At 40.5% G+C, this 17,554-nt stretch overlaps 1 protein-coding gene across 2 annotated transcripts in view; it reads left to right on the top strand.

Moving 5' to 3' along the window:
* Positions 1-343: 343 nt before the first annotated feature.
* The window catches only part of P2RY8 (P2Y receptor family member 8), a 29,819-nt gene continuing 12,608 nt past the window's right edge, over positions 344-17,554 (top strand). Inside the window, exon 1 of one of the 2 annotated variants that reach the window (XM_041468493.1) lies at positions 344-423. The gene's annotated coding sequence lies outside the window, so the exon portion shown is untranslated. The remainder of the gene's footprint in view (positions 424-17,554) is intronic. The other variant, XM_041468494.1, reaches the window with a different exon arrangement.

Raw genomic sequence — 17,554 nt, 5'->3', positions numbered from 1 at the left:
ATTACACCTTGCTGTAGTCGTGAAGTAGCAGCTAGGGCTGCTTACTGTGAGATACCCTGCACCTGATTCACATCTGCAAAAATGAGAAGGGAAAATAGCAAACCAACAAGAAGCATGTGCTCTTTTATTTCTCTTCATCTTCAGATGTCTACATTCTGAAACATTAGTAGTCCTGCAGTTATGTTTTACAGCTAGTGAACCATATATTTAAGGCTGTGAAAGAAAATAGGAAATGTTATCAGTGCTTGTCACTGTCACTGTTTGTAATTATCTTCAGATATGCCTTTTTTTTTTTTTTTTTTTCCTTAAAAGATTTCTTGTTTGTTCCTTTCTGCAGATCTTACTCATAGAGGAAATCTGATCTGCTGCAGCACGGAAACATCAGCAGTGAGATGGCGAGACAAATTCCTTAGGGAGCTGCTTGTAAGTCTGGTCAACATTTAAGATGAAAAGTTTTGCATTTTCTTTGGCAGGATGTTACATGCAGAGTTTAGCTGTATGAGGCAATTGCTGAGGCAATAAGGGAATATTCAGGAACACAAGCTTTCAGTAGGTGAGTAAGCACAAAGGCAGAAATAATCTTGTTAGGATTTTTTCTTTCTTCCCTGCCCCCCCACCTCCAACTTTTAAAAACATGATTAGTCTTAGAGACTCACTAAATCATGCCCCATTGAAATCCTGTTCTCCAGAATCCTGGATACACTGAATAGACCCCACTTTAGGGCTACAATGGTTCAGCAGTCAAAAGCTGTGAGAATAAACCTTTTGTACTTTTGTTGCTTCACCTTGAGACAGTCAAGCAGTGCAGGGATCAAAGGGAAATCTCCCTGGAACACAGGCAGTGGTGAGAGATAGGGTAAGAGACTGTGGATAAATAAGCAGTGAAATGGTGAGGATGAGACCAAAAAAAGGAAAACTGGTAGTACAAACTTGGGGTAGATGAGGACAGAGGGTGGGATCTGGAGAGCAGTTAACAGGAGAAAGAGACACTTTGGGTTACATGCTGATGATAATGAAAGTGGATTTGTAGAGGACTTGTAGAACAAGATGTGATTCTTTCAGGTCTTTCCGCCAAATACTCTGGAGAAACCCCTGAAATATCCAGGTCTCAGAAACATAGAAGTAAATCTTGGAGGCAGTACAGGTGTGTCTGCACCCTCTAGTGGGCTGCAGAAAATTATTTTGCCCAGCAGAAAATTACATTACACAGAATATGCTTTTACCCAGCAGTAACTTTCCACTTCATTTGCTGGGACCAGTCATATCCTGATCTTTATCATATTTCACACACCTGTAGTAACTGTTTTCATCCTCTATAATATGATGGCTGCATCCAAACTTCTTTTTCTGGGATGGTCTTTTGTCTGTCATAACTCCTGAACTATACAAGAAGTTGATTGTGGCTCAGAGTTGTTTGAGGGTGTGAGACAAAACCATGCCAGAACTGTAACAGCCCAGCAGTTAAATTTCATGAATTGAGCACTGTTCTGACAGCGTTAAATTTACTAATATTGACATACTTTACATGTAGTAAAATCTCCCTTGTGCAGGTGGTATACTCCTCATAGTCCTAAAGAGAAATATTACAGAATAATACTTCAGCACAAAAAAAATCAGTGAACAACCTGTTTAGTGGGAGACCATTTCCTGTCTCATTTGCTCAGCTCTCATATACTTGCTGCTGGAGGACATGTGCTGACTGAGATGTAGAACTACAGGAAAAAGCAAAGCAGCTTTGTGATTTTTGTGACTGAGTAATGTTCTGGGAAATATGATTCTGCCACTGATTCTACCTGGAAGTAGATGCTGATAAAAGCTTTTGTGACGCTGAGAAAAGATCACCTTTTTAAGAAAGGGATACATGTGAAATGCCTGAAATGGAGCTAGGATGGAACTTCAGAGCTTCAGCTCTGAACAGGGAAAATTCTGATGCAGCCTCTGAGTACTGGGGGATTATACCACAGTAGTTGCTTCTTATAACACAAGATAGCAGTATTTGAGATACTTAGAGACAAAAATAAAGAAGATACCCATTAGTAATTAAATGAACAAATGGATTTTGACAGGACTGAGAAAGCTGGTCCGGTGCCACCAAGGAGAATGCTTAAAGAATGTCAGTGAAACTCTTTCTTCTTTACAAATACAAGAACTTGCTTTTCAAAAGGTCAAAGAGTAGAAAATAGTGTAACTCCTCCTCTAGAGCATACTCCTACGAGAAAGAGTGTGCACATCCAACTTTGTTCTTTGGAAAGTATTTAAAGGCTTATCCACCTCCTTCCGAGGTAGTATGCTAGAACTATGGGCTGGGCTGAATTGCACCCAGCCAGTAGAAGCTGGAACAGCAAGCAAAAGAGGACAAAAAAGGTCAGAAGCCTGAAAAACCATTCAGCTGGAAGGCTAAAGACCTTATCTCTAGTCTTGTCTTCAGAGACAGTTTCACAGTAATCACTGGCTAACTCCAGAGGCCAAACTAAAGAGTAGATTCCAGGCCATGTGCACTTACTTGATGTCTGCCTTTGTCACTAGACTAGAGAATCTCTTGCCCTACTTCATGATGTTTTCATCTTTTCCTGAGTTGTTGTATTGATAATTTTTAGTGTGTATCTCTGATGAAAGATAGGTAGTAACCAGAATCTTTGTGGCTAAAGCAATCTCCAGCTCAGATAATCTAACTTCCACTGTCAGACTTGGAGGGCAGCTTAAGGCATCTATTTCCTGAAATTAAGGATGGAATTTTTGTTCAGACAGGGAAGGGAAGTGTTTTTCTTCTATCAACCACCTTAAAAAATTGTAGCAAATTATATTTAGGCCCCAGAAAAAGGCAACAGTGAATTTTAATAAAAAGAACTTTGGCAAAGCCATACAAGGCTCAGGTCTCCCTGTAGTTTTCCTGTGAGAGTAAGTTCTGTGAGAATTACTATTTGTTCCCCCAATTTTTCATGTTTTAAAGGTTCATCCTCTGTCTGTACTGAATGACCTGTGTGTGTGGTATGTGAAGGGTGCTGACTTCACACTGTTCCTTATAATTTTTCTGACTGTTTCAGATCCAATTCTGAGATGCCTAAGCCTTCATCCTTCCACCCATGTGATGCTTATCTTACAGAGCTTGAAATTCTGTTTCAAATCTGGTTTAAAGGAGTTAAGCTTTCAGAAACAGGCACCAACTCTGAGTTCCTAATTTTCAAATGCATATTAAAAGATATCTGGATCTAACTTGAAGAGTATTGAGTGCTCACAAATCCAGGTATGGTCAATAGAAATGTGGCTTTGAAAGAGTAGCATTTTATTTAATGCCAAATGCTCTTAGAAATTAGGTCCCAGGTAACTCAGGACCTTCATTCCTCACATTCCTCTTTGTAATATGGAGTTAAATAATCTTTATATAAGAGGAAGGCTGCAAATAAGAAATTTTTAGGTGTTTCTGAAGCACTTTGATGCTGCAACATGCCATAAAAATGCCCAAGAATTGTTTATTTAGTATTTAGGGCAAGAGTTTAAACAGTGCATGTTACATAGGGCATAGCATCCTTTATTGAACAATCAGGAGAAAAAAGTGTAAATCTAAATTTTTCAGATAGGGCCTTTGCAAAATTGCTGGGAAGGCATTGGTTCCAATAGAATTCAAGTGGAAAAAGGCAAGCTTGAACATGTCCATTTTCAAGCCTGGGATCTGTAGAGTTTCTTGGCAACTGACTGAGTTCAGTTAGAATAGAGATAGAGAACCTTGGCTGATTTCCTGTCTTCAGCTTGTTGACTTACACCATTGCACTAGTGGGATCATTCAGCTAAAAAGCAACCAGGGGAACCTGCTGATGAAATTCTAGCTCTCAAGATCTTCAGCTGTTTATTTAATCAGGCTGCTAGAACAGTAACCTTCCTGAGATAAATGGGCATTGTGAGCATTTCAACATGGAAGGAAAAGACACGACATTTTTATAAGGGACACCTTCCATTCCCCTCAGTCACATGTCTCTGCAAAGCTGCTGATCTCAGTTACACAGGGTTTAAACCCTCAGTGCACCAATCAGAGCTCCTGGGGTCTTTAGAAATACATAGTTAGTCAAAAAGTTTGCAACCTATGCATGATTGCAGCTAACAGAAGCTGGCTGCTAGCACATGAATGTGAGACTGTTAAATAGAAGCAAGATCAATACCTTAAGCTGGACTAAACACTGCCTTGCATGTTGCATACAACATCTCCTTATCAGCCTGATTTGTGACTGAAGTCTGTGTATCCCTGTCATCAAAAATCAGTGGAACCCAGTGTTTCGCATGAAGATGTGCCTTCTTGGTCACCCATTTTTCCCATGGGGCATAAACATGTCTTTAACACCTCTAAGAGGATGAAGAATGAAGTTTCCTGCTACTTGTCTGGCTTTTGCAAGCTCAGCAATTCTCACCAATGCAGATACATAATCTTAAAATCCGGTGTTGGTGAATAAAATAGCCTCACAAACTCATCACTGAGGTTTTTTATGGTAAAATGCATGTTAAATGTTTGACATTTAAAACCATATATACTTGTGAAAATTTTTTTTGAGCTTTTTAAATGAAATGTTTCCTACCAACAGCTCTTCTCTGAGAAACAGGACGTGGCACAGTTTTACATGTTATAGTAAGCTGATAGGTTTGCTCAACTCACATGTCTGTTTCTGCTAATGTTTGTGGGTTGAGTACATAATTACCCCCACATGACAGGGGCAGAGATCATAGCCAATATGGATATCAGTAACAAATATGATTGGTCTACCCTGAGCTTGGAGATGTTTACACTGAGTGGGGAGGATTCTCAGCACTTCCCAGTTTTCACTGCTGCAGTACTGCAAAAACCAACTGCAAACTCTCACAGCAGTGCCTGGGAATCACTTTGTTAAATGTGGAGCACCAGCATGTGGAAAGACTATTGCTGTGTCAGTTAGCAGCAGGAGAGCAGAGAGAGAAAGGAATCAATCATATTACAGAAAAATCAGTTCCTTTGGTTGTGCCTGTTTTTCTGACTGCTTCGACTTGTCTTTGGGACTACTGTAGTCATGAGTGTAGGAGGAAAAATAAGTGGTCAGAATTATTTAGGTTGGAGAAGACCCTCAAGGCCGAGTCCAACCCTTAACCCAGCACTGCCAAGTCTGCCACTAAACCATGTCCTGAAGTGTCATATCTACACATATTTTAAATACCTCCAGGAATGGTGACTCCACCATTTCCCTGGGGAGCCTGTTCCAATGCTTGGCAACACTTTCTGTGAAAGAATTTTCCTATAATTCAGTCTAAATCTCCCTGGGGTTTACAGGCCAACTTGAGTCCATTTCCTTTTTTTCTATCAGTTGTTACTTGGGAGAAGACACCAACCCCCACGTGGCTACAGCCTCCTTTCAGGTGGTTGTAGAGAGTGAAAGGTCTCCTCTTTTCTTCAGACTCAACATGCTCAGCACCCCCAGCTCTTCTTGTGCTCCATACTCCACTGTCCTTCTCTGTCCATTCTCCAGCACCTCAATGCCTTGCAGTAAGGGGACATAAAACTGAAAATCTTTGCTGTCTTCAAAATCACGTGGTCACTTGGAGATTTGACTTTCTCAAGTCTGAAATAAAAACCTCAGTGTTGCAGCTTGCCATTGCCAACGATTTTGTTGTTCACACTAATGTGCTGCAGGAGCTGTAAATGCTCCCCTGCCCACATCTGCCACAGCAAAGTAAAAAAGTTCACATCCTCTATGTATCATCAGCTTAAACTCGTCTAGTAAATCCAAAGAAAATAAGTAGGGGTATGTTCACAGAGAACCAGCCAGAAATTCAAAGTGTGCCAGGTATTAGAAATAAAGCCATGCTTATATATTAAAGATATTTTGGTGTCCAGCTATGGGCCCAAGAGAACTGAATGCTTTCACTTCCTTCAATGGAAGATAAATATATGGTTCATTCATAAACTAAGTCTGTCACATGTTGAGTCAAGCAGGATTTGGTGTAGGATTTGCCGACTGATATTTGTATCCACAAAAAATACTTTGTCTTCTACTCTGAGCTACATTTTTCTTGTTTTGACCCCCGACAGAAAAAAGGGCTAAGTGAAAGGCATTTTGAACAGTTAGGGTGACACTGCCCCGCAAGGGGAGATAACACCAACATGTGTGGATCCAGCGGCTCTGGGAACAGTAGAAAACACTGGTCTGTTTTCTTACTGTGACTGACAGTGGAATAATATATAATGAATATTATCCTTCTTGCCATTGCACACATCTACAAACTTCTCCTGAGTTATTACGGCCATTACACACAGAAAACCATACGCAGTTGCACTAATCAGGAAAAGGAGCTAAAAAACATTAGGTGGAATTATAAATGCCTGAATTCCAGGCTTTCATCCTGCCAATTCAATTTTTTTTGAGAAAGAGAGAGAGGAGAAATATAGACTCATGTATATAGGCCTAAGATCCCTTTTCAGACAAACCCAGACAGCAGCTGGGCACAATGGCTCTCTGGGTTTTATTTACATTCTTGCTTTTATGTTAAGGATAAAGTGAACAAATGTGTGATACCTGTTGTGGCTGACAGCTGCCCAGGACATTTCCTTCTGGATTCTCCCGTATTACGTCCTTCCCCTACAGGTGAGGATACATGCTCACCCACAGATTCCATTTGTCTGGTAAGAAAGTGTACTGAAATATCAGAGTCTTTCACTTCTAAGTCCAAGCAGCCCACTCAGTTTCTGTGAATAGCGTTCACTGACTGACTCAGAGAAAGAATTGCCTGGCCCAGCATCTCAGTGCAGGTTCTCTCTGTTACCTCCAGCATGCTCCACTGAGCCCTAGCCCTCACCTTCCATTTCTGCAGCCCAGTGTCACTGTGCCCCTTTACTTTCTTCTGGGAGGGAGACAATAAATTCAGGCTGAGCTTTCTGCATGGACATTATTGTCTCAGTGCTCTCCTCCTCCTCCTCCAGAGAAATGTAGAGACTTGTGGGGGCTTATTTCCTTTTATCAGATCTGAGCCAAAGCTTAAGTCTCTTGATGTGTAGCCATCAAAGGCATTGAAGATAAATAACTCACAGTAGTGCTGGTAAATAAATATCTTGCAGACTGTTACTCACTGCCTTACAGTTTCATGCACAGGGTTAAATGGGATTACATAGAGGCAGAAAGTTAAGCTTGCAGTAATTAAACTTCTAAATAGTTTCGAACATCTAAACTAAATGTTTTCAATTTTATCTGTTTATTTTATATTTATTTTATTCACATATATTTCACTTATGAAATTAATTAGTCCTAAACCATCCTTAATCTAAATCCTTTCCACAGCAACTCACATTGGTGAGAAATTATGCCATAGATTTTGGCAAGGCCCTACATATAGACAACTGCAAATGACAGCAATTTTTGAATACATCTGCAACATGTCTTATGCATTAATTTTTTTATATGTTAGGGCTACAAATATTGTATTGCTGCTGAATCACTGCTGTTGATCATGATAAATGACAAGAGTGTTTCCCCAGTGGAGAAACAGCCAAATATGGTACAATTTTTTAAAAGCCAACAGAGTACTCTCAGATCAGAAGTACAGAGATATGAAAAAGTTCTTTGCAAATCAGTTTGTATTTATCTTTTTGACACTGACAGTCCCGGTGTCCTTTGTGGCAAACCTCACAAAGGGTTTTAATGTGCTTGTTCTGTTTTATATACTTTTGATCCACTTGTTCTCAAATTAAATAACAAGATAGAAAAAAATTGTGCTACCCTACTGAAAGGGTTTGGAAACCAATCTCTCTTCTCCTTATTAGAAATAGTCTCTTCACTTCATGTTTCGGTCTGGTGGGTGAGAAAATTGTGCTTGTTTTTTCTGGCTAAAAGTGTAGTGCTTCCAATTCTGAAGTTCTCGTTGCTGTTTCCACTAGTTATGAACACCCACATCCCCAGGAAGGAAAAAAAAAAAAAAAAAAAAAAAAAAAAAAAAACCAAAACAAAAACACCTAGTTTGGGGCTCTTCTGTGTTGTTTATACAACATTTAAAATGTTAACAAGTGTTTCTTAACCTTTTTCTTTGCTTAAAAGCACGTTTCAACCACTACTTCCTTATTTCTCCTCCCTTCCTCTTAACTCTTTAATAGAGGATCTCTAGGTGTGCTTTTCTTCTTCATTTCCAGTCTATGAATAAGTTGATCTGTGCATCCTTCCAACCAACTGGGATTATGAAAGCCAAGCAAACTTTAGGGTAGCTTTTCATCAGAACAGCAAGATGGAGTTGAAGAGTTGACAACAGTTTGCTAGGAGTGGGGGGAGAGGAGGTGTCAGTCTCTGATCACTGAAAATCTTGTAGTCTTCCCATTCATCCTTCTGACAGTTTTATTTTGATGTCCTGCATCACAGATAGCATCATACTGTCACCACACAATGCTGAAAATTACTTGATCATCTGCTGCTTTCCTCAAACCTTGTCCTTCACAGTGATGTACCCCCATACCCACTGATAGGAGTTAGTCATGCCAGCCAGTCATGACAGGATGTCACAAAAAGATAGCTGAGGTCACATGCTGGCACAAGAAGGTGTGATCTTCTCCATGTATGTCCTGTGAGCCTTGTTCTGTTAAAAAAACATTGGGTTGATCTTTGCTCTGAGGCCAGCCAGAGCCTTGTTGTAGCTCCATGAGCACAGCTGTTGTTCTCACTGGAGTATTTTTCTCTCTGGCCTGGCTTCCTAGGTATTTCCCTGTGTAATTGCCCCCCTTGGCAGGAAAATGTAGTCAGTGTAAGTATGGGATCTTTCTACTGTTCTTCTCCCATTCCAGCTAGGAAGGGGAAATGTGTAAAGGATCTTAGCAAGACATAGAGAAAGTAAATACCAATACCCCTGTAGGCTGAAGCTCATCATCATGAGATCATCCATCTAAACAAGGCAGGAAATCAGGAATCTTTGTTCAACAAGAAACAGCCCTACTTTACCACCTCCTGTCACAGGAGGAAAAGATACATGAACACTCAGCCAGGTGATTTTCAGTGAATGCATCACATCCACTTACCAAACTCATCCTCACACACTTCCACAAGTACCTTATATCTGCCTGGGGGGCATGGTGCTAAAATGTGGACTTGAGCCAGGTAGCTTTTCTATGATGAATGTCTTTCCTAATCTGCTGGGACAGGATATCTGTTCTCAAAGAATTTAACAAGACATTTTAACTCCATGATCTAGAAGACTGATTGAGTGGCAGTACATTCTGGAAGACCTGCCAGGGTTCTTGAACTAAAGAAAAGCAATTGGCACTTCAATAAAAGCAGAAAAAGCAAGCATTTTTATTTGACTGCCACTGATTCTTACAATAGAGGATGAAGACCATCCATCCAGTGTGGCACTATGCTCACCAACGGATGATTTAGCTAGAAGCATAAGATATTCTTCTGCAAAAGGGGCATAATCCCAGGAGGCAGAGCAAAGCAAATGTGCATTTATGACTCACATTATATGCCTAGCATCAGGCCTCTGCCTGTTAATATGCCTGACCTACTTGCTGAGATCCACTCCAAGCCTACACTGAAGGAGAAAACTTCCATCACAGGTGGAATTTCCAATTTCTGATCTTTATGCTAGCACTGAAAAAGGCTTTAGGGACCTAAATGCTCTTTTGTTGTCACTAAGTGCTAAAACTCAAGACTGACGTCTTCAGCTGTTCAGCTTTCGCTAAAGGTGCCATTACAAAAATTATGAACCCCAAGCATTAAGTCCTCAGAAGCCATATATCCCAATACCCAGCTCAGGCTGAAGGCCTGAAATCACAGTTGTTGCGTGGGGGGAAGACTGTTCCTTGTGCTGCATCAGTTTGAGAACGTAGTAAACCATAAATTGCCAGAACACTTAATGGAGTACATCCTCTGTGGGATACAGAAAGAAGCAAGATGTCAATGCCATGTGCCCTTTAGTCCTGTGGATACATAGTCTATAGACTGTGGATATTTACCTGGCCTGATTAGAACCAAGCATTCTTGCAGAAATGCATTAATCATAATGTTATTTATCTACAAGTTGTCTTTGCTCCTGCAGCTGAATTTGTTCCAGGTTGCATGGTACCGCTGTGATGTAAATTCCTGTGTATAGGTGAGAAAAACAAACTCTAGTGTTTGTTTAGTACTTGAGAGGAGAAGGCATTCAAGATGCAGTTCCTATTTATATATTTTCTGTGAAGCAACTAATAGAAAATCCTATTGCTTGATGGGGGGGGGGGTAAATTTAAATCTCCTCACTCTGAAGAGAGAAATAAATTCATATCTCCCACTTCCCCATTGTGTGATATTTTGTGATATTTAGGAAGTGTGACTAGTACTCTTTTTGCTGGTTTGGATACTTCTGAGTTTTATGAAATAAGATGGAGGCAAACATCTCACTGCAGCAGAAATTTCAGGGGTAATACACGGTTGTATCTAGAGATCTCCTTGAAACCCTCCACAAAGGGTATGGAGGGTTTCACACATTTCCTCTGAAGCTTTCTCAGAGACTAAGGTGTTTCTGCCTAGCTCGCTTGCTGCTCAGTGTCCTGGTTTTCTGTATTTCATGGTAAAATGCCTAATTGTGAGCTGATGAGGTGGGGGCATCTCAGACCGGGCCATGGAAACTCCTTGGCAGGCAGATGTAAAAACTTGTTTCTACAACTGGAGGCAGAGTAGGTGTGGATGGTGGTGCACTGGGCTCTCTCTGTGGGTTTACATTCTGTTTTAACTCCTCTAGATACTTGCTGCTCTCCTGTGTCTCTTTTCTTTTTTTTTGTAATTGAGCAAATCTAACCACAATCTCTTTTTACACCCAGTTTCTAAAGAAAGTCTTTTGTCTGGTTTTCAGCTGAACTGTTGCTTTAGTAGTAACAAGAACGAGACATCAGAGATCCAGTATACAAAATAATACACTGATTCTGTAATATGAGGTATTCAGTCATTTGAGAACCAGAGAATCTTATAGTACCTTACAGTTTGTAGAGATTTTTCCTCTTAGGATATTATTACATTATTATAATTCATGCAAAAAAAAATCCACTACCTCTAAAGAAATACTTATTTTATTTTGATAATTGATTTAGGAAGTCTCATTATATCATCAGTTAAAGTTCAAGGAAGTGCTCAGTTTCAAAAGCCACTTTAAATGTTCTCCTTATAACTCTTGTAGCATGTACAAAACAAGACACTAGTATTCCTTGAGCCATCAGCAGCAAGGTAACTGAATTGTGCAAAAAATATTAGTAATATTAGTATTATTTAAAGAAAACATTATGAGATGGAAAGTGACTTCAGAAGGCATTGAGCAATTGAGAGAGAGCACTGGAATTGAAGATGTTCTGCTTATCATCCTCAAGAACACACCTACAGTCTTATCAACTCTTGCCAATCCAGTCAGCCCTCAGAAGAGACCTGATTCTTAATCATCTACTTCTTATAATTCCAAGGAGGCTTTTTCACAAAGAGACACAAAGAAGTCATTAACATTTTCATCTCCTTATTGACATGGCTCTCTGCAGGAACAATAATGAGGAAGCTCCCTGTGAGCGTTGCCATCAGTCCACTTCATCCCAGCACTTTAGAAGTGCTTTTGGAGTGCCAGATCCTTTTACACAGTTCAGAAAGGTGGCTCCTGACTCTAATCTAGAAAGTCATATTGCTTTGGATATCATGGCGTTGTGGGGAGGCCACTGACATACTGGTCAAAGTATTGTTGCTACGTTCTCACTGGCAGTTTTGGCAGCAGGAGACAAGTTTGCGTTTGCATTTGCTTTTGCAGAAACCTGCAGGGATACTCATCAGGAATGTCACTGATAAGGACTGATTCCTAAAATATTTGGATGCCTTCTGAGGACTTAAGGCAAAATTAGCATATTTTCCAAATATTGCTTTGCATCAGATGTGTAAACAAATGGGGCAAAAAAACCCCAGAAAAAAACTAGTATTAATACAAATGGCAATGGCAAGGAGTTGGCATGTGATGTGACCTAAAAATAGGGGACTAATATAAACACTTGTTCAGACTAAAAAGTACTCTGTCTTGTGATTAGGGTGACCATTTCAAAATATTTCCTGTTGTGATTGTATAACCTTTAAAAAGAAAGGATAAGTTTGAGCTGGTGAATGGCTAGGTCTCCTCTTTCTGCTGGTCTGGGTAAAAAAAGGGATTTCTTTTACATTAAAGAAACAGGTAAACAAAACTAAATTACAAGCCTTGAGGGTTTTGTGTAGGTTATTTTACATCATGCTGTAACAGAATGCTCTAAAAACTATCAACCTACGCAGTACAAACACAAGTAACTTTTATATGTAGTTTATAGTACATCTAAGAAGCATCTGTAGAGATGGTGTGGGAGGGAAGGGAGGGCTGAACTGATGAAACTGCTTTTGAAAGTTGTTTTTTTTTGTGTGTGCAAATCTTTTTAAAGAATTTCAGAGAATGGAAAGAGGAACCTACTGAGAAGCTAGGCCCAAGTTGTAAAAAACTTTCCCCACAGCGTGTGGTGAAACATCTTTTATCACTGCACTCTTATCTTTAGTAGGTTGGCACTATGGTTTGCTCACCTGCATGGACAGATGGATAGATGGGGCTAGAAGGGATTCTGAGAATTTATTTTGTTTTTCCAGGCTCTTTTATGAAAATGTAGTGCACAACCTTTATTAAACCACAATCCTCAAGAAAATGGATTTATTTTAAAGCTTAAAACTCCTTTCCTTTTCTTTCTTTCTCTTTCTCTGTATATTTGTATGATAAGGCAATGTAAGAAACAGAAACACACAGAGAAGAAGAAAGGAAACTAAAGTTGTTCTCCTGAAAAGTATTGACTTCAGGTTTTTATAAAAGTCTTTCTGAGGTGTTGAGAATAAAAGGACTCAGGTCTGTTTCTTTCAGTTCCCTGAAAAAGCTTCAAAACATTGGCATTTTCCCTCATTTGCTTGCCAAACCACATTAAACCCCGCCGCAGGCTGTAGTGCTCAGTGGCTGTCACAAGCACGGGTGACTTCATCTCACATGCCCCACCTGGCCTCTCCACCACCGAGCTGATGCCACACAGAGGTGCTGGCTGGATGCCATGTGCACTTGTGGAAAGTGGGCCAAGGTTCCAGGGGATTTCACATGGCTGGGGACAACATGGAGTCTTGGCAGCTCTGTGGGAAAACCCCATGAAGGCTCTGAGCCCCTGAACTTCTCAAGAGCAAGCACGAGCAACGAGTCCCAAAACAGAGCTGGGAACTGAGCAATAGTAAAAAATAGATAACCTCCACTGATATCAGAAAGAGAAGTGAGAAAGTAGTTGGTGCTGATGGTTCTTCACTGTGAGCTGGGGAGCAGGCTGTGCTTTCAAAAGGTCTATCCTGTCTCTACTCCCAGGTAGCTGAGGGTATACTTGGGGTTTCAGAAGAGAGGGAGGATGGCTGCTGTGATGGCTGGGATCACACCTCAGCCACTGCCAAAGCATCAGGTGTCTGCCAGCGAAGGAACTTCCAGCAGCAATTCTCCTTCATGATCTGTGGCACTACAACAGAGTGAAAAAGAGAACCAAAACTTTTTGATAAGGAAGCCCTCATAAGAGTACAGGTTTCAAGATTGCCATTTGCTAAAACTTCTCAGTTAAAGAGTTCAAGTTGTAGAAATTTATCTGCAATAGTCTATAGGCCAAAGCTCTTTGGTGTCTCGATTGGGAAGGGCAGACCCCAGGTGAGTCCTCCTGCTGCTGTGGATATTCAGGATGGCAAAGGCCTGAGCCGAATGCTGTTAATCCTCATCTTGTGAGGACCTCCTCACTGGGTCTTGAACAGCTGATTTCCACAAGTAATCACATTTGATGTGCCTGAAGACACACATTGCCAGAGTGTATTTTCCTAGTTTGGTTAGGGGTACTGGAAAGGTTTTGTTATTTCCATATTGTGTGTTCTCATAGCTGATTTTTCTATCCCAAGCACATCGCTACCATATTTACCATCCTCATTATGTGATTAATGATGCAGTCCTCCAGTCACAGCTTTCAGCCAGTGGAAATTCTGTCTTGTGTAAGGATCCTGAAGTAGCGTGGCCCATTTTGGCAGGTCTGTATCAGTGTGTGTATCATATGTGACTTGGCCATACCATTCCCAACAGTCATTTTCTGTCATCAGACTTCTCAGATGCCTAAATTAGGTCAGATTCCCAGCTGAAAACCAGGGCAATCAGCCTCAGCATTTTTACACTTTTCATTTAACTGGTTTTTTATGTATCTGGGGTTTTTTGTGGCTCGCTGTTTTATGTGATGTGCTTCACACACTTCACACGTAGCAACTATTTGTCTGGTTCCTTCCTGGACTTTATTAACACCTTTTCCTGTCATTTTTACTAAGACTACAGGGGATTTAATAACATTCCCACCACTAAACATGTGTCATCCTGAACTATACACTATTCTGTGCCAGTTGGGTCTCTCTAATTTTTAGTTTAAAAGCTATAGCATTAATTTTCAGTAACAGAAAAATTGCCCTATTTTAATTTAGGTCAAACCATATTTTCTTGATGGCACCATCTGCACCAAACTTTTCCTTTATTCTTAAGTGCATCTATATAATTTTTCTATGTATTTGTTGTCAAGTTATGCACTGAAAGTGCAGGAATATGGTGATATTTCAGAGCACATCACTTAGAGATCTCTAGGGCTCTTAACAGCCCAAATTTTGTCTCCAAAGATCTGTCTCCTAGTGCTCTAGTGTTATATGTATCTTATTGAAGCATAACTGTACCAGCCATCAAAATTGCCTTAGAGCAGTCTACCTGGGGTGTTTGATTGTGATACAGAACTGGGAGGAGTGGCTGACACACCATGGTGCTGTGCTGTCAGCCCCACACAAACAAGCTGCAGAACATTTGACTTCTGCCTGTGATTATTTCATGAGTAGCATTCATTATAATAATGTGTCAGCATATATCTAACTATACTTAGGGTACTTTCTCCAAGCAAAAAGAGTATGTTAGACAAGGATAGAATCCAATTCTCCTCTTATTTATACATTTCAGTTAATTAAGTGCAGAGAGGACTGAAGAGAAGACCAAACCCTGAATACCATGGCACTTGCAGTCAGGTTCAGCTGAAAAGCTGAACTTTGATTTCCTATCTCACCTGTACTCGAGGATATTAAGAGGAGTGAAGCAGGTGTGGTTTCATGGGTGCTGTTCCTGTTGGAGCTATTTGTATTTGTGTGGTCACAAAGATACTGGACTAAAGTGAAGCTTTTCTCAGAAATGTTTTTCCCTTTTTTTCCCATTTTATATTCTCTGCTTGTTGTATGTTACCAGTCATACCTCTAACTGGTATCAGATTGCCAAGCTGAAGAGAAGTCAAGAAAAAAGGGTTAAGTCACAGAAAAGTATTAATTATGTTAGCTCTTTGCTCCTTCTTTCTTTGCATATATGCTGCTGCTTTTAAAACTAGGTCATAACTGCTCCTGTAGTCTGTTTCTGAGGTTCCTGTTACCTGTGCACTGAGCCTTTGGGCAGACGAGCTCTGCACTGTTCAGGCACTTGTGAGTCCATGTTGTGTTCTGTGCTAGCCACAAGAAGCACAGCTGCAGTTACTGGTGCTCAACATAAGCTGTGAGTTTTTGCAGAGAAGTCAGTTTTCAGTTCTTTCCACAAAGTGAACAAAGTGATCTTGCACAAGCCTAAAAACAATGATCTTGCTTCTACCTATGAAGCAAGGAGCTCCGAGGTGCTGTGCATGCAACACACAGAGCTGCCTCAGATTTCACTGCAAGCTGCATGAATACCAGACCCACAGGACTGCTCCTGAGAGAAATGCATCCTGGTCATGCCATTGGGCCTCCATAGATTATATGATTATAATTAAAAGGCAGAATCAGCCAGGGTACCCCATAACTGTAGCTTGAATACTATTGAACGGCGATGGCAATTTGTTAAAAAAATGAAGAAACTTTCTCTAGCAGAGAACCACAACCACTTATATGTGACCATATACATGAGCAACTGACTATCACTGGAAAATACAGCTCATACATAGCTCAGTAGTACAATTCAGGGTTCACATTTTGAGCTGTGACAATAAGCAGTAAAAGAAACTGGGCAAAGGAAATAGTGACAGTGCAAGCTTTCTAATGGAGATGACCTGAGGTGTGCCCCAACCACCAGTCCCTTCAGACCAAGCTGGAAAGGAAGCATTGTCCAAAGTCCTAGGGAATGAGCTCATGTTTCCCACTGCCTTGGATTGCCTACATTTCTGCCTCCTAGTCCTTTGTCAGCCCAGGCACACCTTTTCTCCTGAAATATATGCAGTCACCTATTTTCAGTGGGTGTGGACAAGAGGTACAGGAGAATGGCTGAATGCAATATCAGTTCCAGTCATACTGAAGTGCATCCAGCAGCCTGTTTTTGTATCAAAGCCTTCCAGTAAGATGTGCAGTTTGACAGGAAGCGAGGCTCATTCTTTCTATATATCTATCTCCTCTATCCTTTTGGGAGCAGAGAATAAGATATGCAAGAAGGCTGCACAGTGCACATCAGTTTAGCTCCCACAGAGCCCCTGGTCTCGTATTTTTCAGCCAAGACTGTTTTCATTACCACTGATGGGAGAATTACTCCAAACTGACATGAAAATCAGGAGAACACCCAGTCTGCAGGAGTTCACTGCCAGATCATTGCAGAAGGCACCTGAGGGGAGAGCAGTGGTCAGTCCATTCCATGGTCTGCCTGTAAGGGCTGAATGATATATGCTGAGCAAGTACTGCAGCAGGAACAGAAGAAGACAAAATAATTTTTATTAAGAAGACAAAATATTTTTATTTTTTTATTAGATCCTTACAATCATGTAAAACTGACTGTAGGCTTTGACACACAGGTGAAAGAAGATGGATACAGGTAAAATAATGCATTTGATCCTATTCTGTGCCAATTCCACTTTCACACAAAAGCTGACCTGGTCATTTAAAAGTAGCAGCTGAGTGATCCAAGTGTGAAACGGGTCAATTATGTTTTAGTGAACTAGCTCAGATTCTGACAGATTCCAGGCAATTATGGGCCTCCAGGAAATCAGGATCTGAATGAACAGGATGTTTAAAACAGGCTGGAATCAGCTTTAAACACCTGCATTTACTGTGGAAGTGACTGCGTATGCAAATACTGCAGTCACTGGAACTCCACCCAGTACAGTAAACACTTTCCAACTCACCCTAAAATAGATACTTAGATTTCTGTGGATGATAAATCCATAGCTGTAGCAAAGACCAGGCAGGAAAGGCCACCTATACCCAAATCCTGCCACTCAGTACTACTGCTAAGGAAAAAGTTCTGCCTATTCATATCGATCTTAATTAATAGAAGGAAGAACAATTCATCCTGTGTTTTTACCAGTCACCAGTTGTTATGGATCCAGCACAGGCTTTTTGGGACACATTTATTTATCCAGGGAATAGAAAGATGTTTTGAATCTACTGAGACCAATTAGTGGAAGCAGTGGGAAAAGGCCCATCTGAAGGCAGCTTACATGCTCAAACAAGTTATTTGATACACCCCTATAAATATTACTTCCAATTTCTGGCCCCAATATGTTATATAGCTGTTAGAATTA

Source organism: Pyrgilauda ruficollis, unplaced genomic scaffold (genome assembly GCF_017590135.1).
Source record: "Pyrgilauda ruficollis isolate IOZ18807 unplaced genomic scaffold, ASM1759013v1 scaffold22, whole genome shotgun sequence".
Lineage (NCBI taxonomy): Eukaryota > Metazoa > Chordata > Aves > Passeriformes > Passeridae > Pyrgilauda > Pyrgilauda ruficollis.
This window is presented reverse-complemented; position numbering and strand designations above follow the sequence as displayed.